This window comes from Camelus ferus, chromosome 1, assembly GCF_009834535.1.
Source record: "Camelus ferus isolate YT-003-E chromosome 1, BCGSAC_Cfer_1.0, whole genome shotgun sequence".
Taxonomy (NCBI): Eukaryota; Metazoa; Chordata; class Mammalia; order Artiodactyla; family Camelidae; genus Camelus; species Camelus ferus.
The window spans coordinates 54,097,150-54,124,017 of NC_045696.1; the positions used below are offsets into that span (position 1 = coordinate 54,097,150).

Here is a 26,868-nt window from a genome sequence, read left to right on the forward strand (position 1 = left end):
CTCTCCTGGAGATTTATGCAGCCTGACTTCCAGAGTGCACGGCTCCATCAAGGGAAAACCGTACTAGGAGCCAGGGCAGGTGGGAAGGGGGCTCTATCTTACCTTGTAACTAGGTTAAGAGATAGCCCATTGTTGCGGGATGATGTGCTCTGGTCTTTTCTTAGTCCTGAATAGCGTCCTAACAGCTCCATTACCTCTACAAGCAGGGAGATGCTGTTTGCTTCCAAAGCAGCAGGGCCTGGCTAAAAGCCCACCAATCCAATAGCAGTCTCAATTGTGCTGGCCCTCTCCACATCTCCCCCAACCTCCCCCGACTCCTCCGTGCCTGCGAGGTCCCTGCCACTAAAGTTAATGCTATCCGTCAGATAACACTCCTTCCAGTTGCTTTGATTGTGGTGTCCGGCGAATGACGCAAAGTGGAGCGATTTCAGGGCTGCCTTTCTCCTGTGTGACGCCTTCTCCTAAGAGACTTGGGCTGAGGAAGAGGCGTAAAGGCTAAATACGTAAGGCAGTCTTTCCTCTGTAAGAGTCATATTTACCTTTGCATGTGAGTTTGAATCCTACAGCTCAGAAGCTAAGAGGCACATTGCTCTTCTGAGAAGAGTCACATTGGCTGTTCAGACAGCTCCAACCACGTTAACTCTATTTCCCTTCACCCTGTCCTCTCTGCATCTGTCACTGCCATTCTGTCTTCCCCCTTGATCTCTTTCCTTCTTGGTCTTTTATCCCTCTTCTAATACTATCATTAATTCAAGGCTCTGACACTGTTATTGTAGCAAATTGTGAAAGAGTTTATATGGATGAGCTAAAGTTGATCCAATCCTCAGCCCTTCCATGCCAAGCTTTTATTAGCAGAGAATCATGTCTTACAGATTTGACTAGGAATACCATCTTCATGATGCTGTAGGGTCTGTTTTCAGTGGCCTGAGGACAGTTCTCTAGAAAATGTCGTGGGAAGCTACACTGATTGTCTTAGTCAGTTCAGGCTGCTGTAACAAAATGCCACAGACTGGGTGGCTTCTAAATAATAAAATTTATTTCTCATGGTTCTGGAGGCTGGAAGTCTAAGGTCAGGGTGCCAGTATGGTCGGATGAGGGTCCTTTTCTGGGCTGCAGACTTTTTGCTGTGTCCTCACATGACTGAAGGGGCTAGGACGTTCTGTGGGGTCTATTTTATAAGAACACTAATCCCATGCATGAGGGCTCATCCTCATGACCTAAGCACCTCCATATACCATAACCAAGGGCATTAGGATCTCAACAAATGAATTTGGGGAGGGGACACAAATATTCAGACCATAGCACTGATGAACCCAAATAGTGATGGGAAAACTATTATTCTCCAGAAAGGTGTGACTGGCTTGGAGTTACGGTTGGACAATAAATGGGTTGGCAGTCCAAGGGAAAGCAGAGAAGGGATATGAAGTAGAAGAGTTGCTGTATAAATGACTCCAGAGAAAGGAGAAAAGGGAAGTAAATGAGGAGGAGAGGAGAGGATGAATGGCTGAATCTCAAACAAGGGCAGGTCCCGAGTCATCTCAGCGGGGTCCCCTGATCCGGGACTTCCTGCCTCGGGCAGCACATCCTCAACGCCCTATTCGCTCACACACAGCTTCATGTCAACCAGACCCCTGTTGCTGCGAATGTTGTCCCTGCTCCACCTGGATTTGTCTGATTCTGAAGTCCTTCCTCATTAACTTCCTCTGCTTAGGCTGGAGGGTGACCCAGTCTTATCAGGGAGTGGGCATCTGTGCCTTGCTGTTCACCCCCATCAGCGAGCCCTCACATTAATCCTTGATCCAGGCTTTATCCCTGTCCAACTGGTAATGCTGAGATTGTCACTGATATCGGCTTCCCTTGCCAAGGACACATTAAACACATTGTGAAAAACGCACACAGAGAGCTGCTTAACAAATGCAATGGAAATGAAGTTTCCATTGTATTCCCACAGATCCCTGGGTCCGCATCACCTGGCCAAACCTCGGGCCCTGTCTGCCTCCCTTTCTTGCCTATTCTCTCTCTTTCCAGGGTATGGTTTTCTCCGTGAAGGATTTTCTCTTGGGTCCTTCATTATCTTCCATTATTACCTTCTCTCTCACCCTCAGCGTCTTCACTGTCCTCTCTCTGCATGGCCAGCAGCGAAAGCAGAGAGCGGAGATTGCCTCAAGTCTCCTGGGGGGCAGATGGCAATGGCATGCTGGAGACAAAACAGGAGGAAGAGCCTTCACAGGGTCAATTAGGATTCACGCGAGGAGTATTAGTTCTGGAAATGTGGGTTTCTCCATTAGTGGAGAGGTGCAGATCACAGAGAAGGAGAGAATGAAGCAGAAACTGAAGTTCTGGGCATAATTTTTTTCACTGAGTTCTGGCCAAGGGTCTCAACCCTGAGCACCTCTCTTCCTTTTCACTTTCCCCTTTATTTCTTTCTTTTCTATGCCCACTTTCCCTCACTGTTCATTTTACCAAGCAGAAAGGTAAATCTAAACCATCAAACCTGAAAACCCAGATGAGTGCCTTTCATGATCTCCTTTATCATTCTATTTGTTTTTTCTCTCTAAATAAAATGCTAAAGGGTTTCACACCTAGTAGGAACTGACCGACTTGTTTAAGTAAACCCATGAAAAACAATCATCAAAGATTTAGAATTTGTCATGTATTTGGAAGTAAGTAGAGTTTCTTACTTGTTGGGTACCAGTGTGGGCAGATATTGAAAACTTCAAAAGTAACGACAGAAGAGAATTATGTATTAAGATTGTGAGGAAACTAGAAATTGTCATGAGCTAGTGCAAAAGACTACTTCTTGTTTATTTCTGCATTTTCCTTGATCTAATCTCTAGCTCTGTCTAGACAATGTGATTTTTAAGGAGAGAGCCAAGAATTGAGTCAGATTTTAGTTCACATCTTTATTCCGCCTCTTATTAGGTGGATCATTTTATTTTATTTATTTTATTTTTTTAGAGTTAAACTAATTTTAATGAATTTTTGCATTTACTTTTATTGCGTTCTCAGTTTCATTTTTGCCAGATTCTTGTCTTTTATCATCATTCATTAATTATATTAGTTGCAATATTTAATGTGGATATACCATCCTTTTTATTCTACTTCATTTGCTTTACCTATGAAATTTTTAGTTTAATATTCCAATTCTTATTTATTTTTTCTTAACATTTTTTATTGAGCTATAGTTATTTTACAACGCTGTCTGAAATTCCAGTGTAGAGCACAATTTTTCAGTTATACATGAACATACATATTCGTTGTCACATTTTTTTTTCGCTGTGAGCTACCACAAGATCTTGTATATATTTCCCTGTGCTGTACAGTATAATCTTGTTTATCTATTCTGCATGTGCCTGTCAGTATCTACAAATTTTGAATTCCCAGTCTGTCCCTTCCCATCCCTCTCCCCCTTGGCAACCACAAGCTTGTATTCTATGTCTATGAGTCTGTTTCTGTTTTGTATTTATGTTCTTTTTTTTTTTTTTTAAGATTCCACACATGAGCGATCTCATATGGTATTTTTCTTTCTCTTTCTGGCTTACTTCGCTTAGAATGACATTCTCCAAGAACATCCATGTTGCTGCAAATGGCATTATGTTGTCAGTTTTTATGGCTGAATAGTATTCCATTGTATAAATATACCACATTTTCTTTATCCAGTCATCTGTTGATGGACATTTAGGCTGTTTCCATGTCTTGGCTACTGTAAATAGTGCTGCTGGTGGATCATTTTAGATAAACAAAAATAGCTCTTAGCATTTGCTTCCTCATTTACAAAATGAGGACGGTTACAGTATCCTTGTAGGGATGGTTTGTAGAAGCTAGTAATTTAAGGATTATTTCTAATGATCTCCTGTGTTTACCACTAAAATATTTCCAATGGAATATCTAAGTGAAATGGTGACATGTATATTCAAACGTGAGTGTTCTGTATTAGTCCATTCTGGAAGAAGTTTCTTTTTCCTCTCTATATGGCTTGGCCCATTTGAATTTATTCTTGCCATTTGGTAATAGACGAGCCCTTTTGTCTCCAGGGAAATTGGTTTCAGGTCTTTGCTCCACCTCAAAAAAAGGGATTTCTATGGCAAAGGCTTACCCTGAGATTCTTCCTTCTGGAAACTAGCTTCATAAGTTTGTTCTTGTCATTTTCCTTTAATGAAAATTGACTCAGCCAATCAGAAATTCCATTTGCTCTTAATATCTACCTCCATTGGAATCAAGAAATCTTGACATGGTTTGTGATGCAAATAATGATAAAAATTGAGACACATAAAGGAAATTCAGATTTTCTCTACTGGGATGAGGGTTCACAAGTTGCCAGATCCCAGTACAGAGCCTTCCCAGAAAACTGGAGGAACCTCTGGGGCAGTTTCTGAGGGCTGACAGCGGAGCACAACTTGATGTACAGACATTACTGTATGGCCTGGGGTATTTGGGAACATCACTATATATTTGCTATATTAGTTGTTTATAGTTTTGTTGACAGTAAATAAATTCCCTGTTCTCTTCTGAAAGAAAAATGGTTTGGGTCATTACTTTCAGTTTGGATATCCAACAAGGATAGCCCGCCCAGTCTGGCTAGATTTCACTTTATGGCAACTGGAAACTGGCTAGTAAGAAACTTTATGCATGAATGTCAAAACCTGGGTCAGTTTATGATGTTACTAATGAAACTGAAACCAAACTAGCCCTCCATAATTGTGTATGTATAATTCTCATTAACAAATGGGTATTACCCTCTATTCAGATATGTTCAAAAAAAAAAAAAAAAAAACCTGGATCTATAAAGATAGAATAAAAGTCTAAAAGTTTAGGAAATACATCTCATTTGAAAGATCTACTATTGGGGGGAAAAAACAACTATAGAAAACAGAGCCTGAAATAGTTTAATGGAAGGTGCTTCTAGGAGGTAATTTCAAAGCTTCAGCAAAACAAAAGCATGCAAAAAGAAGTCCAGAAGAGTGTTTAGAGGCAGGAACTGGAAAAGTGAAACATCTTCTTTATTAATAATGGTGTTAATTTGGTTTCTACTTGAAAGGGAGTGGGCAGAGAATAAAATAGAAAGATAAGAGAAAAGATAAAAATAGAAAGTATGAGATACAAATTGGGAGACTAAATCTCATATTTGCATAAATAGTAGAAGAACTGTTTAGGAACAAAGGGGCTTAATATTCAATTTAAAGATTTTTTTGTAGCTTTAGATGTAAATGACACTGTCTCAACAAAATAAAAGCACAAACATTTTATGTGAGGTTTTTTTATTTGTATGTATATTTTTTAATTTTGGGGAAAATAAGAGTAAATTCTAGGTCTGAGCTCCATAAGTGGGTTCACACCATGTGGAACAAAACTAATGTTGGACTACAAACTGAATTAATTCAATAGAGGTAGAAGGTTGAAGTGAGATGTGATTGTAAAATTACAAACTTTCAGGAATTTATAGGTCTTTGGGGAGGGGACTGGACAATCCACTGAAGTGAGGTTTCTAAGTAATCATCTATATTTAAACAAACAGAACAATAGTAGTTAATATCTGGAGAACAAAACCATAAAGGTATCAAATGTACAAAAGAAACTTCTTTGTCAATAGGAAACTCTCCAAATAAAGATCAGTTGCTAAGAAGAAAGTAATTCATCCAAGTTGCTTGCTGACCTGTGCCATCCCCTTGGGATTTAAGTTTGGCCATCTTGGAGCATCCAGGATAATGTTTAAAATAAGACAGGCTCTATGAGTAAGCTCTACTATAAAGAACAGAAACCTGTACTTTATAAGCAGAACAATTTTTAGGTCCCAGTATTCTTTGCTCCTGTGTTTCCTTTGGGCTTAGTAAAATCTACTGGAAACGACCAACTGTCTTGTATCAAGTGTAATCAAGAAAAAGCAATGACATCCATACTTGGGCCAGAGCTGTCAATGTGGAGCTGCAAACCTAGGTGAGTGCTGAAAGTCAGGGAATGAGGAGGAAAGGGAGGGAGAAGGAGGAAAGGGAAGATGAGGAGGAGGAGGAAGAGGAAGAAAAGGAGGAAGGTAGGGGAGCTGCGAGAGGAAAGAGGGAAGGGGAGGAGAGGAAGCCTGGGGCGTAGTGGCGAGAAGAGCATCAGAGCCATGCAGCTAAACAAATCAGTCTTCCACTTCCACCCCCATCCTTGTTAATTTCATCAACTCTTAGAGCAGATTTCCACTCTACCATTTACACCATACGTGCTAGATCTAGAGAAGTGACCAAAAATCAAGTTCTAGATAGAAATGGCAAGCAGAGTTTTTTGAAAAAATCTTTTTTTCCTATTCTACTATTTATCCTTGAAATGAACAGAACCATCCTAGATCATCCCAAACTCCTATCCCAGAAACAAATCTTACAATGACTTCATATTCAAAAAGTAGCAGAACATTGGGGTAAATTCTTACAGCATTTAATCTTTCAATTGTTGTTTATCTCCGGTCAAATAATTACATTTATGCAAATTGTTGTGACCTATTGACTGACACTGCACTTAACATTTTGACTGCTTACAAAACAACTACATATATTAATGCTGATATAACAAAAAGTTAAAAATCAAGACAAGCTAGAAACTAAATCAGTATGAAAGCCACTTATGGGAAGAAAGATGCTGAAAGATAATATTAAGCTTTAAGTTTAAAGCAATAACAAGGGTGGGAATAAAGGAAACCGATTAGGGGAGACTTGTTGAGCTGTAGTTGGGTGTCTGGCTTTCTCTCACACTTGCAGAGTGTTTCTTTCTTAATTGATAGGAAAAGGTGCAAAATAAAACATACAGTGTAATAGGCAAATCTTCTGGATTAACTCAAAAGTAAAACAGATAACTATTTAGAGTTATAAGCAAAGCACAGGGACATCAAATAATGATGCTGCTAATAATAGTAACATTAACAATGGTTTGAGAATCTCTGAGATCTCAGTATGAAAGGGCTAGTGCAGACATCATAGGAAAAGAGGCTTTTTGTATTTCCTAATATACTTATGGCAGTTTGACTACTGTTAACATTCAGACTTAGGGTGGGAAAGGGGTTACAGTAATGTTTTCAATATTTACAGTCCTCAAAGGTCTTAATCTGACCCTGACCACAGAATCTACATAAATTTAGTAAACCCATTTGTTACCCTTTTAAAGCCTAGAAAAAGACTTTGCAACTTCATGATGTATATTAAAGGTCCCCATGATAGTGTTAGTTTAATCAGAATAAGGATGACATCCACATTATAATGACAAAGACACACCATGTATGATATGAAGCTGCTTGTGTAGAATATGATTTGGTCTGCCTGAAATTGAGATCTTTGATATATCAAAGCAGTTCGTGAATTTCAAGTAGATTCACCATTTCAAACTAAAATATTCTTTCAAATGCCATGATATTAGAAAACTGTTAGTTTGTTTTTTTCTCAAAACGTAGATAATGCCGTCCTGGCTCTCTGCTATCATTTTTGACTTAGCACATCCCCAAACACTTTTTCTAATCCCTGGGGACCATCAGTCTGAGATTTGAACGTTGGCCCCTAGAGGGCAGCAGACGTTCAGGCCCCTCTTCAGCGCCATGTATTTAGGATGTGTAGATGACTACCTTCCACACATCCAGTCATTAGCATGTTTTCAACTATATGTCATCTCAATTATTGAAACATATGTATACAACTCCCAATATCAAGAATAAAATTAATTCTTGCTCGGAGCAATCATAGAACAGAAAACAAGTCTTTCATGCAGAAGACACTTGCACTCTCTTACAGCCTGCTCACTAGTCCAAAAGACTGGAGTTCCATCAGTTAATTTAGAGTTCTCACTGAATCTTCTTTCAAAATGGACTAGCTGAGGTTATTACAACTAGTTTTAATTTGAACTTCACACGCTGTCTGCTGGACTTGGTAGAGGCAACAGCATCTTGATTGATGGCACTTAGAGAGCTTCCGCTAATTAAGACGTGCTCACGTGAACCCACCAAGTGGCTACACACCATGTAAGTTCTTCCTCATCTCACCTGTCTTTCTGTGCATCAGTGAAGGTGAATAGAAGAAGATGTCTGGCTGGCAACTTATTCTGGGACTGTTTTATGCTCCCCCTCCCAAAAAGAAACTAGAAATAGAAGAGGTATAATATTTAGGGGCTTTTCTCTGCTACAGTCTGCTTAGCTCTTTTTTCTATAGAAATGTGTAATAATTAAAGCTGCATTTAAGTTTTGAATTGATGACCTCTTTTTTCATAAGTATAACATAAACAAACCGCATCATCTTTTTTAAGAGATCACTAATTCAACCACTGCTTAAATAATTATATCCATCACATTAAAAGAAAAAAAAAAGAATAGGCTTATACTCAATGGTATAACACAATTTAAATATTTTCTCACTAAAACTTTAATTCTTATTGAATTCAGGAGACACCTGCATGACACACATATACACAAGTGGTTTGACATCTACCACTGAGTTACTGAAATATCCATTTCAAAACCCATCTCACCACAATCAATCAAGTCATTCAACAGTGTCCAGAGAAAAATAAATACCTCTAACTGTCTATTCAAGTACTCTTAAAGCTTGAAGAGGCTTAGATAGGATTATCATCAAAGAATGAAACAATATATTAACATTTTAAGAATTGCATTACAGAAGAATAATCCTTCCACTTAGAAAACAAATTACATGAATATATATTCACTGCAGTTATGTATAGACCCACGTGTACACACACACCACAGTTCATCCAGGGAACATACATAACTATAGGAGAATGTCCTAAAGGAATGGTTTGGAATGTATGAGCCATAATCATTCATCCTCTATAGGCAGCTGGACTTCCAGACTTGGGGTAAGTAGGTTAGTGATGGTGCGTGTGGCAGGACATGAGAGATGAGGGATAAAGGAAGCCAACAGCAGTTTCTAGTACTCCTCCAACTCTCAAACTCATGCACTCCTGCTGGTGGGCAGAGGAGAGTAATCAGTAGCCAACAAAAATGATGACATCTTCAGGGGAGGTACTACCTTATGACACCTGGTCTTACTTTAAACCTGCATTTGCATAACACGAATGAGAGAAACCTAATGGATTTACAGGATGCTTTCCACACTGGCACACTTTGAGGCTGAAACTAAGAAGATAAGCATCAGCCTTGAAGGCAATTACTTTAGACAATTCTGAGAATCTGAGAAGATGCTCTGAACACACAGTGGTGACAATGGAGCCGTGAATAAGAAACAATCACCTTAATTTCTAGGCCTCCATCTTGCCTTGACTACGTTTTTCTCTTTACTGTGTTAGTGGTTCTGTTCTATATTGCCTGCCCTAAAAGCAAGAGATCTCTTGTCAGAGGCTTATCCCATTTAAGAGAATGTCTCCTCTACCCATTCGAAGCTGAATTCATGGTCCTGATTTCCAAATTTGGGTCTCCCCAAATATTCTCTGTCTCAGGGAAAGGACGCACCAAACATCCAATTTAACCTACAAATCTGGGAGTCAACCTTGCCATTTCCCTTTTCCTAAGCTCCAATAACCAGGTCATCCAAAATCTGGCCAGTTTTACTTATAAATCAATCTCTTAAATCACATTTACATGTACTTCCACGTTACCACTATTTCAAACTCCTTCAAATGCCTGCCTCATTATTGCAATGGCCCTGTGTTCCTTGTTCACTCTTGCCATCTCCAATCTGCTTTTGAATTGCACCCAGAGTAGGTAATTTAAAACACGTTAAGCCTGTCATTGCTGAGAGGTAAGGGTTAACTTATCCAAGAGGTCCCTGGGTCTTCTGTAAAGATTCATGGCAACTGAGGAAGGATCTGAGCTTAAGATAATCACTCCTGGCCACTCACTAGCCTAGAACTCAAGGCCCCTCTCATGCCAAAGGAGAGGCCAGCACTTCCCCAGACAGGGACACTGATGTGGGGGATTTTCTCACTTGCTTGCTACGTCATATACCTGCAAACGTTAGTGCCTTGATGAAATCACAGGAGGCGCTGGCTCTACCCACAACCGTAAATGCTGAATAGAGCTGGGGCCATGTTTCTGCCACACCTAAATATTGCTACTGTTTTTATGCTCTTGGTCACAGTGCCTCCCTAATCATGCAGCTGCAAAACTGCACAGATCAAGGGTAGGGTTCCTCCTAAAGTCTGGCATCTGGGCTTCGTAGACCTCTGTGGTATATTCCAGCATGCAAATGGACCCACCACTGAGCCTGTCTCCATGAGATAAGCTGGGTGTTAAACTTTAACCCCCAAAATGCTGTTCTAGCAGGTTTAGTGTCCTTGTTTACCTGACAGCTGCCAAGCTTAAAACCCTTCAGGGGCACCAACATCATTCTTAAGATAAATACCAAAGTATTGACTATGGGATGCAATGCCCAGCATGGCCTGGCTCCTGCCTCCTCTCCCAGATTCGCTTTGCACCTCTTGTCCACTCTGTTTCAACTAACTTGCCTTCTTTTATTTTTCACAAGTGAAACATTTCTTTCTGCCTCAGGGCCTTCAAACTGTTTTTCTCTCTGCTGCAACATTCTCTTCCATTCGACTTCTGAGATCAGAAGTCACTTCTCCAGGGAGGTGCTCCCTGATCTTCCAGACTAGCATGGCTGCCCTTTCATACACCTTGTCGTGGTTAGCGAAAAGACCAAAACAAACAAAAAACAGGTGACCTTAAAAGCTTTTCTTTTCTTTGTAGCTGTTATTTCTGATTTGAAGTTGAAATCTAACAGGAAAGGTTTATGCTATTAATCAACAGTTGCAGAAAACTTTGTTTATAGCAATAAACAGGTTTTCAACATGCATGCTTCCTCTAAAAAGATCATTTTGTTTTCCTTAATTGGGTGCTTGCTCCTCTCACTGGAATGCCATGCCGTCTTCCCACTGCATTTGATATGTGCCCCCCACAACACTTAGCGTAGGTGCAATTATGTGCTTAAGAGTGAGATGGTTTGTTTTTTTCCTAGCACTCACTAGACTGTATTTTCTGCATATGGGATGGAACTCTGTCTGGCTTCTCACTGCCTAGAACAAAGTCCAGCACATAATAGGCACAAATAGTTATTTGCGGAGTGAATAAATAAACTTTTAAATGAGTGTCACTTTTAATCGAAAAAGAATAAGGAAAAAAAGCATTGATTTTTTTAAAACACATAATTGTAGAATGTTTGAAAAAAAAAAGAATATTCACAATCCCATCAGTCAAATATATTTCACTTTTTTGTTTACATTGAACAAAACCCAATGCCTTCATCACAAAAACCTGTGTTACTTCTTCACTCACTCAAAAAAGGAGAAAGAAAAATGGAAGGACTGAGAGAATAGGAGTGGGGACCCAGCTGATCAACATAGGAGAGAAGGGGCTGCAGGTTGAATAGAATGGGTAGAAGCTACTTTCCTTTCTTGGTCTTTACGAGGGAAAAGAGAAGGCTGAGACATTACATGAATTAATTGCTTTCCTGTTTTAAGGAATATATTAGAGAGAGTCTCATTTACCAAATGTCTTAGGAAACAGGCAAGAGAACCAGATGAGAATTATTAGATCAAATAGTGGTTAATGTACAAGATGTTCTACACATAACAGATAAACAAGACGTAGAAAAATCACCAGGACCAGATGGCAGTTCTTATGTCCTTTCATATGTAGGACTTTCTTCTCCAAAACGGAGATGACGCACAAACATGTGTCTGGGTTTAGACTCACTGCAAGAAGCTGGGGGAAGAAGACAGTCCGTTTCTAACAGTGCCATCTTCCACCAATGTTGCATTCAGAAATAAAGAACCAAGTGAAGTGTCACCCCTATCAAAATCTTCTGTAGCTTTCATAAACACAAAATTCAGTCTGAGAACAGAACAAAACATTTCTGCCCAGAACTTCTGCCTAATCATATACTACTCTCAATAAAGTGAATATTTTGCGAGGAGTCTGCAATTAGATACAGCGACACTCTACAATACAAACACATAAAGTGGGTTTGCATTGTTTATCTTTTAACATGAGATTATTCAATACTGGTTCTGATATTTCCAGCCAGAAGGGACCTAGACAGCTGGTTGAGTGAGTCATTCCACATATTCTGAGAGACAGACATGAGATTCATTTGCTTTTTGCTTATGGGGATGTATTAATGAATCTTCAATCTTGCTCTCACTGTCCCCTATGGCCATGATGCATCTGTAGAGAAAGCAGGTTTACACAGCAGAAAGGCTTCTGTCAATAGTATTAAACCTGCTGTTATTTATCTTCCTAGCCTTGGAACATGGAAAAGAGGGACAAGGAAGAAAAAAACCCTAAATAATGTTACATTTGTTTAACAATACAATATAGGATTCTCTTTTAGTTTAGCTCTTTTTTTTTTTCCCCTTGTGGTTGTTATTCACAATTGTGAAGCTGAATCCTAATGGGGAAACCCATGTTATTAGCCAACTGTTCTGGAAAGACGTGTTTTTGGTAACTGAAGTAATTTAGACATACATATTCACTCATAAGAATAGCCAGTCTTTGTTTTGCTTAAATTTAATTATTTCTTCTCTTAAAAGATTTTATGCTACGCTACCTTCTCTGTTTGGTAGGGGCTGGCTATTCTGATTCATCTCTTACTGAGACTATTCTTTAAAACAGTACCGGACAACAGACACACTGATCAAAACAAACGAACACACGACTGGGGAAGTAAATGAAGCAGGGCTTGCAAAGCAGATCATACTATTCCTGATGCCTAAGAAGAAACAGCCGCTGTTTCTGTTTGGCCTGTGACTGATTTCATGTTTTACCAGGGTTCACGAGGTGGAAAAGGGAGATTAAGATGAACACACGAGGGAGACAAGCAGGAAGAGTAGGGTGATCCTGGGTTGCTGGAAAACTCAATGACAGGAAGAAGCAGAAGACAGTGGGGGAAGCTCTTACACTGTCTTTTACTGCACTGCTCTGGAGTTGTGCAGTGCAGAAACTCTAGATAAGAGGCTTCCTGAGTATGGTCTTCATCATTCCACTTATCCAGAAGCAAGGAGAACACACAGATGTGGTCAGGGGTGCTGGACTGTTGTCCTTTTTTTCCCCTTTTGTCTCTGACTTGAGGAGACAATGTGCTGAACTAGGAGTACATGTATCATGTGACGTAAGGAAATCAGAAGAAAACCCAAGCTAGAGAACAGTCAAGCTCCACCCTATCCAGAAAACTCTTGGAACATGCCCACCCAACATTATGAACACTGTCCTTGGGAAAGGCATCCATTCTAACTGTATCAAAAGATGTGATGGTGTTAGAGCACCTCCCTCTGAGGATTTGAAAGCTCAGCTGGGCTGCCTAATGATTCCTGAAGGGGGTGGGCCGCAAAAGAAAGAACATTCTAGTATAGGGATGGGAGACAAATAGTAGAAAGATGTGGAAAACTAAATTTACCCACTGTACACTCTGTCTGTGGCCAGTCCTCCGAAGGCACAATGATCAGGCCACATTCATCCAGTTTTATTTCTGCAAATTCCATTCTGTCTCTTCCTTTTCATTCCTGTGGCAACTGCAGACTTTTTCCCTGTCTTTCTTGGAGAGCAAAATCTCTCACTTTTCATTTCTCTAATCCTCTTCCATAGAGAAATTTTTAAAATTTCCCAAAATGTAGATTAGATAGTTGCTACCATCATCAAATATCCTCTATGCCTCATAGAAACAAGTGCAAACATTCTACTAAATTTCAATCAAGACTTCCATGACCTGGTCTCTAGCTTGCCTTCCCCACAAGTTGCCATCAGTGCCAGGCTTCAAGTCCACTGGGTCATTTGCCATTCTCCAAATATGTGCTCTACAGACTGAGGACACTGTGCCACAATCATGTCAATCCTTCATTTTGGAATTCCCTTTTCCTTATATCAAATAGTCCAACACATCCCTCTACGCCTCTCATACCTCTGAAGCCTCCCTGATCCAACAGCTGGAATTGCATGCTTTCTGCCTGTATCTTTAGCACACCATCACCCATCACTTACATCAGGGTTGCAGCACATTTCTATTCATTCTTCATTCTTTCCTGTGTTATTGTTTGTTACTGTTGTTTGTTATTGTTTGTGAATCTAGGTAACTAATTTCAAGTTCCTTGGAATAGGGTTCTTATCTTATTCTTCTCAGAATATCTCAGTGTTTTCCATCTCATATTCACATTGAATAGTAGTTGAATAGCCACTGAATGACCAGCTAACTAATTAGCAAAAGTAACCATATGTGAAAGTCATTACACAAAACTGATTGTCATGGAACATAAGAATGATACATATTTATGGAGGCAAAATTCCTTCCAAACTGAGATTGTATTCATGTATATGGGGTAAACAATCTAAATTAGATAAAAGTCTTCCTAAGGTGGACACTAAGGCTTTTAATAAAGATGAGAAAAATACTACAGCTGCAGGAGGCTATTCCAGTACCCATGTTATCATAGCGCATGACCAATCTCTTAAGTATAAAGGTATAGAAAAAGCAGAGGTTAAGAACAAGGACTTTGAAGACTGATCTGAGTTTAAATCCTAGGGTCATCCCTTACTAGCTTTATGACCTTGGGCAAATTTCTCAATCTTTCTAATCTCTGGGGATAATAACACATACTTCAAGGAATTATTCTAAAATAATGTGTAAGAAAAGTGCTTTGCACAGAATAATAGTTGCTATTTATTGAATAGTTTTTCTTTGTCTAAGAATGATCATGCTAACCTAAGTAAACCCCTGAGACCTTTAAAATTTGAATATGTCTTTATTACAAAAGTATAATGACTTGAAGCATATGATTTTAGCTCATCGGGGGCTGGTTTGACCGAAACATTTTAAAATAAAGTGAATTCATCAACTCTACATGCCAAGCTAGAATAGAAATACTAGTGCATTAGAAACAATAAATTCAAATCTGAACAGCCAAGAGACAAAGAGAAGAAATAAATGAAAACACACACAACTGTTAAAAATATACTTTTGAAATAAAATCACTTTTCTCTTTCTCATTCAGCTTGTTGGTCTTATAGAATTATTTAACATGCTTATCCAGGGTGCTTTTGTTGCCTTTTTTTGTTTGTTTCTTTCTTTCTTCTGAGGTTAAGAGTCACAGATAGAAGCAGTTCCATTGTACATTACTAATGGGAGAGGAATGTTAGTTACTCATCTTTTGTGCATTTGGTGACAAAATCCAGCAATGAGTAGAGAGGACAACACCTTTCCCACGGAAAAATTTTCCAAGACACCATCAAAAATAACAACAACCTCAGTGGTGGCAGGTATTAGACAGCTGTCAGTCCACTGACTGCCCTTTCCCAGAGGTAGATGACTAAGATACCTGTTTATAACTAGTGAAGTAAATGCGTAAGTATTCAAAATTTACTTCTTTGGGTTAGTTTGTTTTTCTTTTGATATATAGAAAAACAAAGAAATTAAGCATAAGAAGGACATTTCTTAGAATTGTTTCAGTGAAGGTGTCAGTGTAATATGGTGTCTCTCAGACAGCTGTAATACCCAGAAAAGTGATACTGGAGTTGGATTAAAAACAATCAGCGGTCTCCTATTTTGCAGAAATAGAAAGGTAATTTAACTTGCCAGTCATGGCAAAGAATTGTGCTGATTGGGTCTGTGAGAGCAACCCCTCCCCCAAATTCCATACCAATAAATACTGCTGGAGTACCTAGTCTGTGTTCAGAACTGCGAGTACAAAAGGGAGTAAGAAAGACATTCTTCCTGCCTAAACCCTACAATCTATTAGAAACACAACCTTGAGTTAACAAGCACTTCCATTTCACAAGAGTTACCTTTAATACTCATAATGCTTTAAACAGAAAACTTCCTCTCCACAAATAAGAGGTGCACCTTTGATGCATAAATTCATTTTATATTTTTTGATGACGAGGAAACTTAATTACACTATAAAAGAAAGGGATTGTAAACATGTGACTTCGGTAATTAGGGCTCAAATATAATGAGCCATTTAGAAATAATGCTGCCTTACATTTTCAATGACACTTAATAGTTTACTCATTTACATAATGTTTCACATTCACTTTTTCTATTTAATCATCCTAACTTCTCTGTGAAGCAAATATTTTTACCCCTACGTTCTGAACTGGGCAGGCTGCTGCTTAGAGAAGCCATATTATTTGCCCAACAAATCACACGTAGAACAATTAGTTAAACAGAAGAGCCAGGATGAGAATCTGGCCCAGTTCCTGTCATGTCAGTGGGTTCCAGGGATCTCTGTGCACAGGAAGGGGACCCCAGATCTTAGAGTCCTGCCCCACGACTTCATCTACTGCTTCTGGTGTTACATCTTGAAACCCAAAATCAAAATAAAAGTTTCACCTAGTAGGGGCAGAGTATTCAAACAGATTAGTATCTATAACATTTCATATACTCTTTCTATCACTACTTCAAGAAAACAGAATTTACACCGACAATTACAAGCAAACTGAGTATGTTAATATTTATTTTATTTCAAATGCCTTTTAGTATTTTGCAGTATCTCAAAGTGATGTTAACAGAGCAACAAAGAAGTTGAACCCATTTTCTGCCATAGCCTGAAAACTGCTTTTAATATGGTCGATATTAGTATGTTTATTCAGCACTTGTTTCTTCTCCATGTAGTTCAAAATATGCAACTAAGAAGTTTCTGCCACCATGCCAGTTAATAGAAATGTCGGGTTCACAGAACGCTAAGGAAGCCATGTTCTGCCTTCTTTGATTCACACCATTTTTAGAAATGGTAGAGGCAAATGATTACTTAAGCAAACTCCCTGGCAACACTACATTCAAGTTCTTCCTGTGATGTGACCTCATTTTTTTCCTTAGCTAGAATGTAAGAACAGAAAAGAAATTTAGAGCCCGTGCATTCTACCTACTTCTTTTTATACTTGAGGCATATTTAAAGAGGAGGAACAACTATATTTAAAGAGGAGGAACAACTTATTAGAGACCTAGTAACAAGTTCTCTCTAAACGTTTTTGACTTATTTGGAGGTTGGGATGACCTCGACTTCCCTCCCAGCTGTGTATGCGAACTTCATATCAAAATGGTGGAAGGCAACTGTGGTAGAGTGGTGGAGGTCAGCAGTGATGTTTTTCAAATAGAGGGGTTAGGGAAGTTTCCTCTGAAAAGGTGACATTCTCAAATTAAATGCAATACTTCTCACTTGGCGATGATTTGATCTTATTAGCGTGTCCACTTTCAATGTTAAATTTCAATGGGCCAATTCAGAGTCTATACAGAAGCCCAAACAACACAACATGTAGAATCAGTTGCCTTTTAAATGATTTAGGTCCTGTCTTGTATAAAGGAAAGACAACTTTCAATCATGAAGTGACTGGTTTCAGTATATTATCATGGCCATTTGATTTCCTTGCTCATGTCTCTAATTTTTGATTCAAATATATTTTGCTGCTTATTACAATCTTTGCATGGTTGAATAGAAGAGTTAAAAAAAGTAATCCAAATTAATTTCTTTCTTCTGGTAAAGAAAAAATTTGTTTTTGGTTGAAAAGGGCAGTATACTGTTGGCCATATAATGATTTTCTTTTACTTTCTGTAAATTAAATTGACTCAAGCTCTCTCCATTCACTGTGGCAATATGGAAATAAAATTGTTTTAAGGAGAAAAAACCAACTTTGTATTGAATCCTTTCTATGCGACTAAGGGAAAGGAAGTGCATACCTACAGCAATTGTCAGTACGGATGCAGAAATAGAATATGATGCTGTAAGCTGAGGACGCAGTGCCCAGGAATCAGGTCTCTGTATACTTCAAGACATAACTAACCTGAGGTGACTTGGTTCAGTTAAATCACACATGGACCAATAAGCTTGTCTTTACACATCATCATTTACTGTTTGAGAATCAACACACATCGAGGTAACAGTTAAATTCTTAAATAGCCTCGTTTTTTAATATGTAAAAATTTACAGAATTTTTTCTTAATTGAAGACAAAGGAAGTGTTATTTCAAATTAATATTGTAATAGAATTGTAGTTAGGGAAATTATTATGCACACATAGTCATGGAGCATTTTGATCAAAGCTTTAAATTTAACTTGCTTCTCTGCAGCATCTTTCAAATATTGTTTTCCAGTGAAAGAGACAGAGTGAGATAAAGCTCTTATGAGATCGAGTCCTGAAACTCACACAAGCATCAAGGCAAAGTGGAGCCAGGCTGCTGAGCTCTGAGTTACGATCAACAATGTTGTCATTCAAAGTGGCAAAATGTAGAAAAAAAAATTACTTATGCATTATTATAGGGGAAGGATAGGTGAAGATGGATACAGGAACCAGGCAAATAGTGACAAGACTAACAATTCATATATTCATAATCTGTAATCTGTGAATAAACCAAATCCATCCCAAATCCAATTATCTTAATCGGAAAAATAGACCTGAAAAGGTATAAAAACAAACTGGGAGTCGTGACTGAATGCTACACTTACACATGTTATTTTATGCTACTTATATTAGATGACATTATAGATATTATTTTACAGAATTGTATGCAAGTTGTCATTTTTCTTTACTAGGAAGATCTAAATATATACTAATTAACTATATTATTAAATATTATATTGAGTATATATTAATTATTACTATATAATAAATAATGATAACAGTATTATTGGTACAATTAAGGGATGGATCTAGGCATCACCCCATCATGAAGTACCTATGAGAGCCAGCACCGCTGTGGCAGAGTGTGGGAGTGGTAAACAGAGCAGTGATAAAGCTTCGTGCCCTTGTGAAGCTTGCATTCTATTAAGAAACAATTATAATGCAAAGGGAGAAAAAGATAATTTCAAATTGTTTTCAGTATTATCAAAGAAACAAAATAGGGCAGATAAAATAGTGAGTAACTGAGAGTACAGGTCCTGAAGAGAGGGTTCACTCTATGTTATGATAATGAATGATCTGTGTAGGACTAATTAGGAAATAAAAATGAAACCACAAATCAAGCATCACCTCTGCATATGTAGCCAAGAATTCAGAGACACAGGATAAGGAATAAATATCATGAACAAAATATTGAGCTTAGGAGGCAGATGGAAAGCACATAAAAATTCTAATATTGGAAAGAAGGAAAGCTTGCCCTCTTTTCACTGCACTCCAGAGTTTAGATGTGCTCAGAATTAAAGTGGACACTATCGCTGAAATGCGAGAAGAACCCACACAAGCCCTAATGGATCCTTACGTATTCTGGGTAGACTCCCCAACTTTTGTTAGCACTTCTCTTTATCTTTTACACAAACCCTTGGTTTATTTACTTTCTCGACACAATTTTATTTGCCGTTTTATGGAGTACAGCCTTCTCTCAAACATGGGTTTTCATTTCTCCATTTTTAAGCAAATGCTACACCTCACCAATTTTGGCCAAAGTAAGGCATGGGAGGGAAAAGATAAGTGGATGAATAAAATAATAATTGTGATTTTCCTAAAGATATCTTCTGTCCCGTTCTGATGGTTAAAATGAGTTAGGATAGAGTAAATGTAGAAGGGATAGGGTGGATGGAACAAAAGCTATTGACAACGGAGCCCAGTTTCCACTCTCCCTTCAAAACAAACGTGAGCATGAAGCCAGTCAGTAATCAAGAAAGGTCACAGTGCTTTGCTTTACCACGGGTGGGTGTAAAGAATTCAAAGATAGGATCAGAATTGCCTACCTTTATTCACTGTCAGGATTTTTCAGGGATCTCTGCCTCCCAGATTTCTGACTCTTTTACAATTTCATCTTTTTGTCTCCTGGGTCAGATATTGTCTAGAAGCAAGAATAACTCATAAGATTAATTGTTTAGTCCTGTTTGGTAATATTCTTTTCTCAAGTGCAGAAGTAATGTTGCTATTTTTCATAAGGATTAATATTAATAATCTAGCATGGCACGGAGGATGTGTTTCTAATGCCAACCTCTGCTAAATTAAAAACAAGAGTCTAGCTTTTCTGTGTCAGTAAAAAGATAAGAACTCAGTTCTTCAACTCTACAACTGATGGCAGTGACACCAAGGAAATGCTGGGAACAAGGAGTGACAGTTGACTCAACTGAAGTTGAACTGAAGGAAAAGAGTCCGAAGGTAAGAAAACAAGACCTTAATTGAAGGATAAAGGTGAAGCAAGAAAGCAAATGGGTTTTGTTTAGTTAAGAAGATTAATGAGATAAAGTCGGGAAGATGCTATGGTTTTATTATGTACATTAAGTAGTTCCTGTGTTAGGGATCAAAAAAGCAGTATAACAGGACAAGCAAATGAGGCTGGCAGGCAGTTCTCAGGAGGAAAATGTGAGCTGTGTGTAATGCAATGATGAGGAAGGAATAATAATAAAATAAAAAGTACATTGAGTTTCCCAATATTGAATTAAGTTCACCAGGTGGAGTTTGTACTGGCCTGTTATTTACCAGTATCTGTTAAACGGCATTCCAGACAAGGCCCACAATTCTTTCCATAGCATTTTCCTGGTGAGAAAAGAAGTTTGGGCCACCTAAAAGCTATACTTAAAAATAAAAATCTGTATTGAAGTGTACTTGAGTTACAATGTTAGTTTTAGGTATCGAGCAAAGTGATTCAGTTATACCTACACACACACACAAATTTTTTTCTTTTCAGGTTCTCTTCCACTGTATGTTATTACAAGACATTGAATGTAGTTCCCTGTGCTATACAGTAGGTCCTTGCTGTTTATTTATTTTGTATATAGTAATGTGTATATAGTAATCCCCAAGCCTTAATTTATCCCTCCCCATCCTTTCTCTTTTGGTAATCATAGTTTGTTTTCTACATCCACGAGTCTGTTTTTGGTTTGTAAGTATAATTTATATCATTTTTTATAGATTCTGCATATAAATGATATCATATGATATTTGTCTTTGTCTGACTTCACTTAATATGATAATCTCTAGGTCCATCTATGTTGCTGTAAATGGCATTACTTCATTCTTTTTTTATGGCTTAGTAATATTACATTTTGTATATATACCACAGCTTATTTATCCAGTCATCTGTTAATGGACACTTAGGTTGTTTCCATGTCTTGGCTATTGTAAATAGTGCTGCTGTGAACACTGGGGTGCATGTATCTTTTCAAATTAGAGTTTTCTCCAGAAATATGCCCAGGAGTGGGATTGCTGGATCATAGGGTAATTCTATTTTTAGTTTTTAAGGAACCTCCATACTGTTACCCATATAAAAACTATACTTTTGAAGCCATTGCTACAGAGAGGTATGCAGCTGGGCCCGAAAACACTGTTCTGAGCATCATTGAAGTAGTGTGCAGGGTCTACTGGAGCAGTTCAGAAGAACTAGTATTTTTTTTTTCTAGTATTTTTTTTTATTTATTTCTAACCAGATAGTTATAAAACTATTTAGCACTGATTCCTTAATCTATGCCAAATTCTTAATTGAAAAGTAGCAAAATTGCCCTATATATTAGTTGGATATAAATTTCATACACAAAGAGGCCAGTGTTGCCTGAACCTTGGTGAATTTTTAAAATACAAGTAACCTGCTGAAAGGGATCTGGGAAGGCTAAGTTCTTTCCAGCGACTTTATTTTGATTCTCTATCAGATCTACATCCAAAGCATTCCTCTAAAAACAGAATCTAAGTCAAAATACTGTATGTCCCATGCTCCCTTCAGCTTCAAGGCTAGTCTCTTAGCATTCCGCTTTCTTCTCCTTATGATGTTATCACTGTAAGTGCCTCCTATGCAAAAATGTCTAACACACCATTCAGCCAAGTACCATTCAGAATAACAACGTGACATTTTGTTCAGAACCTCATGTTCTAGGAAAACATTTTATGCTCATAAAAATAAACATAAACAGTCAAAATAAGTTCCATCTACAACAAGGGCATCATTTACACAAAAGAAAAATATTTCCTTAGTGTCTAACCTCTTTCTAGCATTCTTGCCTTTATACAAACCTATTTGTGTAATGAGCTCCTTTTAACTACTTTTCAGAAACTGAATATACCTTAGCAGTCTCGAAGAAAAAAACACACAGAGAACAAAAAGAAATCAAGGAAAAACAAGTAAAGTAAAAGGCTGAGGGAACAAGAGGTATTCCTCTCTTTCTGTAATCTTGCTTGTTTCTTTCCCACTGAGACAGCTGAAGGGATCTGCCAGAGATACCCCTGCAAAGGGAAAGTTTCAGAGATGAGAAGCCACTTCAAATTGACACAAGGCTGTTTTATCTGTCAGTCAAAGCAGGAGATGAACAGTGGAATAGCAACATTGTCACTAACATTATATTCCTTTTTTTCTAACACATAAATATTTTATTTCTCTTTTTTTCAAATTTATTATCTTATAATACTTTCCCAGGTGTAAAATGGTGTATTTTTGAGTTACTCCTAGTTCATAATAAATATTCAAATCTTCTCATGCTTCATTGACATAAATTCTCTGAGTTCAAGACAACTGAAGCTAAGGGAGACATTACATTGCATCCCTGTGAGCAAATGCAACAATCTTTATCCCTGAGATTGTAGCTACAGATCTGGAACTGCTTCTGAGGACTGGTTAGTTTTTCTAAGTATGACTGTGAGGTATCAGCAGCCTCTCCCACACTGCAAACAGGAGCCGGTGCTGGGATGCTATTGTCCCGGAAGGGCATGTGTTAATAAAACAAAGGATCAGTGTGATCAGAGCTTTCTACTCCCCTCAGTCTCCTGTGATTGTGTTTTCTGAGTACCCAGGAGATACAGCATGGCCTCCCTATGCCCAGTTGCAAAAGTAATATTGTTTCTTGTGAGGGGTAGGAAAATTTTAACCAAATCTTCCGGAGATGTGGCAAAAGGAATGTTTGTAGAGAGGGAAAGAGGAAAACCTTCCATTTTAAACCCGATGAACTTTGCATTGTATAAACCTGATCCAGGGTCACTGGGGTTTCTGGCAGCTGAGATAAAGGCTGGGTTTTATTACACCTACACGAAGAGATGAAGAAGAGGATATACAAATGTTTGTTAAATCGGTAACAATGTTAGGGCTCAGGAGAAGGAAAAAATGCCTTTATATGCCAAAAGGAATTTGAAGCTAGAGAAAAATGAAATATTTATCATAACAATATTGAAGGCAAAAGGTAATTTCACATATGTCCATGAACCAGCTGCTTCAAAGGGTATATTTACACATTGAGAGATGACAGAGGGATTGAAAGGAGTAAAATCTATAAGCATTAAAGATAGCATAATCAGAAATTGACATATTGTAACTGTACTTCAGTAATAACAAACAACCAAAAAAAGATAGCATAATCAACCCACGCTTACTTTCTTTGATTCCTTTTCCGTGGGATAGGAAGAGATCATCAACAGCATCCCTGCCATTTGTGCGACACCCCTTGTATGCAAAACAGCGAGCTAGGAACACTTTTTATTACTTCCTACCGAAGGAAATAAGACACCTCATCCTCAGCTTGCACAGACCAACTTTGAGCGGGCTGTCAGGGCAAAGTCGAAGGCATCATAGGAAAATCTTAAACAAGTAGACGAATAACTACATGATTGAATTAATTGGTACATGTGAAGTGCTCGAAGCCCACCCTACCCATATTACCTCTAGAGGTGAGAATTTCACCCATGCCAGAAAAAAGGGGAAAAAAGGAAACAAGGTACAATCTTATAAACCCATTAAATTCAACATAGGATTTTAGTATCTACTCTGTATTTAGCTTCATGTCAGGCCAATTCCTGTCCTCAAAACTTTTAATCTGATTGAGAAGAAAAACTAAAAAAATAATTTTAATTGTAACACCAGACAAGTAGTACCTAAATCAATGTTGAAGGGGGTTTAATGCTATTGACATCAAGAGAGTGGCTCTATCCCTGAGGGTAAGGGCAAGAGTTAAAATGAGATTGCAGTACTCTGCCCAGTCCACCCAATGCTTCTGACATCTCTCTTTGGAGGACTTTGAGCTTTGGGTGTGCAGACCGGCTTTTATTCTAGTGGGAGTCATTTCCTAAGGAGAACATTTTTCTCCAAGAACAAGCTAGGGGTGGTAAGTAAGAAATGGGAGTTGATGAGAATATCTGCTGTCAAGAAAGACACAGAGCTATTTAGTGAAGAGCACATAATAATTAAGTTCTGTTACACAGTCTGAAGATACGCTATTGCTCCCCGAGATGGCCCTTCCCTCTGGCCAGCACTGGCGCTCGCATCCCCCCATGTGTTGTACCATCATGTCTTTATTCCTACCTTCCCTCCTTAAATCAAGGCAATAAATAATTTTTTTCCTAGAGACTTTCAGCAAGAAACTGGAGTATTCCTTAATACTGCATCTTTCATTAGCAAATTCTGCTGCAATATAACACCCTTGAATTTATTCTTTATTGTCCTTTTCCCCCACAAATATATTGTAATTAATGAAGTACAGAGAACGAGCCTACCTTGTGGTATTCCAACAGCACTTGAGTTGGTACTGAGTATAGAAAAAACATTTATAAAGGGATGAATAAATAATTGAAGAGATGTGAACACAACTAATATTAGCCCAGAATTCCTTCAGGATTATTAGAATTTTAGTATATAATACATATTTGTACCTTTTCCAGAAATTCAATTTAGAGCCATAACTGGTAAATTCAGAATTTTCTTGAGGGTTTTTTTCACCCCCTCCCCTACGCTATTGTAATTTCCAGAGAGACCTAAAACAAAACTGAATACTCAGACCTCATGTCCCCTTGTTAGCCAGTTTGACCACTCTGAGGCTTTGCTGGTGGAAACCTATTCCTTTTTATTTTAGGCTTCTTAATTTTCCTGTGGAGGTTAGTAATATTAATAGACACCGACAGTATATTTCAGCAAAAGACAATGAAAAATGTGGAAAAAGATGGCAATTTGATTATACCCCCAGAAGAGAAAACAAAGCAATGAAACATTTTTATTCTAACTGTCAGTTTCTCTAAGATTAAGAGTTTGAGTCAGATAGTTTAAAGAAAGATACAAAGGAGCTTTACTGAGAACACAAGATATTTCTGTTGGGTCTATGACTGTCAAAGATGGGTGTGTAAAGGAATATAAGGGCGCTGCTGTCCTTAACAGGTAACAGTGATTGTGGACTTCATCACAAAATCCAACCCCTGACTCTCCTACTTCCCTGCTATTTTGTTCATTTTTTAAATCTTTCTTTATCTACACCTTTCAGCCATTTGTATGCAGTTGCTGAATTTGAATTTACTCTCTTAAAGGTCTCACTACTGTGAGATGGAAGCCCAATATAAGCCACTGAAGAGGACAATCTAACAAAAGAAATAGCATGTTCTAGCTTCATAACCAAGAAACACACACAAAGGTTCTTTGCAAGTATCTATGCAACACCATCCATGCATTTACCACACATTTCATCCTAATGTCTCAACATTTATAACTTCTCAGCCAATATTATTTTGGCTGTATTAGAGATCTGAGTTATTTTCACAACCATTTTAACAATGGTGAGCATTTTTACATGGTATTTATGAGTATCTGTGTGGTAAACGGTTTTACAACCACCTTAGTTTTCCTCAAAAGGTATTTAAAAGAGAGGGAAAGGCAAGGCATTTCAATACATCTGGGATTAAAGCAGGTAAAGTTGAGTTAAGTACAAATGAGACTTACGGTGCACACGACTACAGTGTGGAAGGTGGGTGATTTGAGATGGAAGCATCTAACCTGACATCGAATCCTTTCACCTCTCGCCCTGCCTCCTATCACTCTCTTCAATATATTTGGAAGCTATGTTTCAGCATTTCACTTCAGGTCACCCACCACTTCCACATCAATGTCACCTCCAAACTACTCTGTCCACGGAGTAGATGTCATTACGCACCACCCAATTCCCACCCCCTATGCAAGCTCGAGTCTCTTTTCAAAACCCATTTCACTGTACAGTTCTACCTGTATCCTTTTTATCAGAATAAATTATTCCTTCCTCCATTAAGTGTTTATGGTTTTTGAACACGTACATACATACCTTCTTTAGCCAAGCTGTATAGACATAATTCTTTCAAACTTTTCCCATAAGTCAGCTTCTTTCCTCTAATCAATTGTGAAACTCTTCTTTGGAGTCCTTCCAATCTGTCTACTTATTTTTGGTAGTCAGACAAACCAAACTGAATGGGGCATTCTAGAATAGGTCTCATGAATGTCATTGGGAGTGGAGCTGTCACCCTCTCTATTCCATGATGAAATGCTCTAAATAGAGTGCATCCAAAAATAACATTAGCCTTTTGGGTGCCACATCACACTGAAAATGTCTCTTTTCCCTTCTTCAGCTTTGTGTCTCCAGATGTCCCCCCAGCATATCCGGGATGTATCCTCATCAGTCCAGATTCTTAAGAGAGTATGCTTTTTAATGTGGCTCATAAACATCCCCAATTTGTCCTTTAAAATTTTAAATCTTGTTTTTTTAAAAATATAATTCCTTAAGCTCTTCATGATTTTTCTTTATACATGTGTCCATCCAACCCAGGAAATTCCCAGGGGCTGTTTTTTTTTAAACATCTATTTCTAATGTATCCCCATCGCTTAAGTCTTTTGCTAAGAATACCATTTTTTTTCTTTGACCCTTTCAGTTTAATTTAATAAACATCTATCGAATGCCTCCAATGTCATTCATTGTGTTAAACACTGGGAGTGGAGCAATGGAGAAAAAGTAATTTCTCTAGGAGAGTCAAGTACACAAACATAACTTGAATATCACCTAATTCCTTTGTGGGCATTCTGAGCACAATTCTTCCTTTCGTTTCCTTACACCCTAAACAAAACATATATTTCTACCTGTCTTATTTCCACACTAACTTAATCAATGTCTCTGAATGACACAGCTGTAATGTTTCTTAGTCTCTGGGGCTGAAAAACAGCAACTGGGCCCCAAGGACAAAGAGTAGAAGCATTTTATTAGGTGTAGCTGGTCCAGCCAA

General features: G+C 38.2%; 2 long non-coding RNA genes across 2 annotated transcripts in view; both read right to left on the reverse strand.

Moving 5' to 3' along the window:
• The window catches only part of LOC116666611, a 1,176,059-nt gene that overhangs the window by 518,849 nt on the left and 630,342 nt on the right, over positions 1–26,868 (reverse strand). The gene's annotated exons all lie outside the window — the stretch shown is intronic.
• LOC116666613 lies at positions 704–25,427 on the reverse strand. Its single transcript, XR_004323554.1, has 3 exons — positions 25,336–25,427; positions 12,642–12,647; positions 704–713 (listed from the first exon to the last, which is right to left on the reverse strand). It is a non-coding gene; the product is annotated as an uncharacterized LOC116666613 (long non-coding RNA).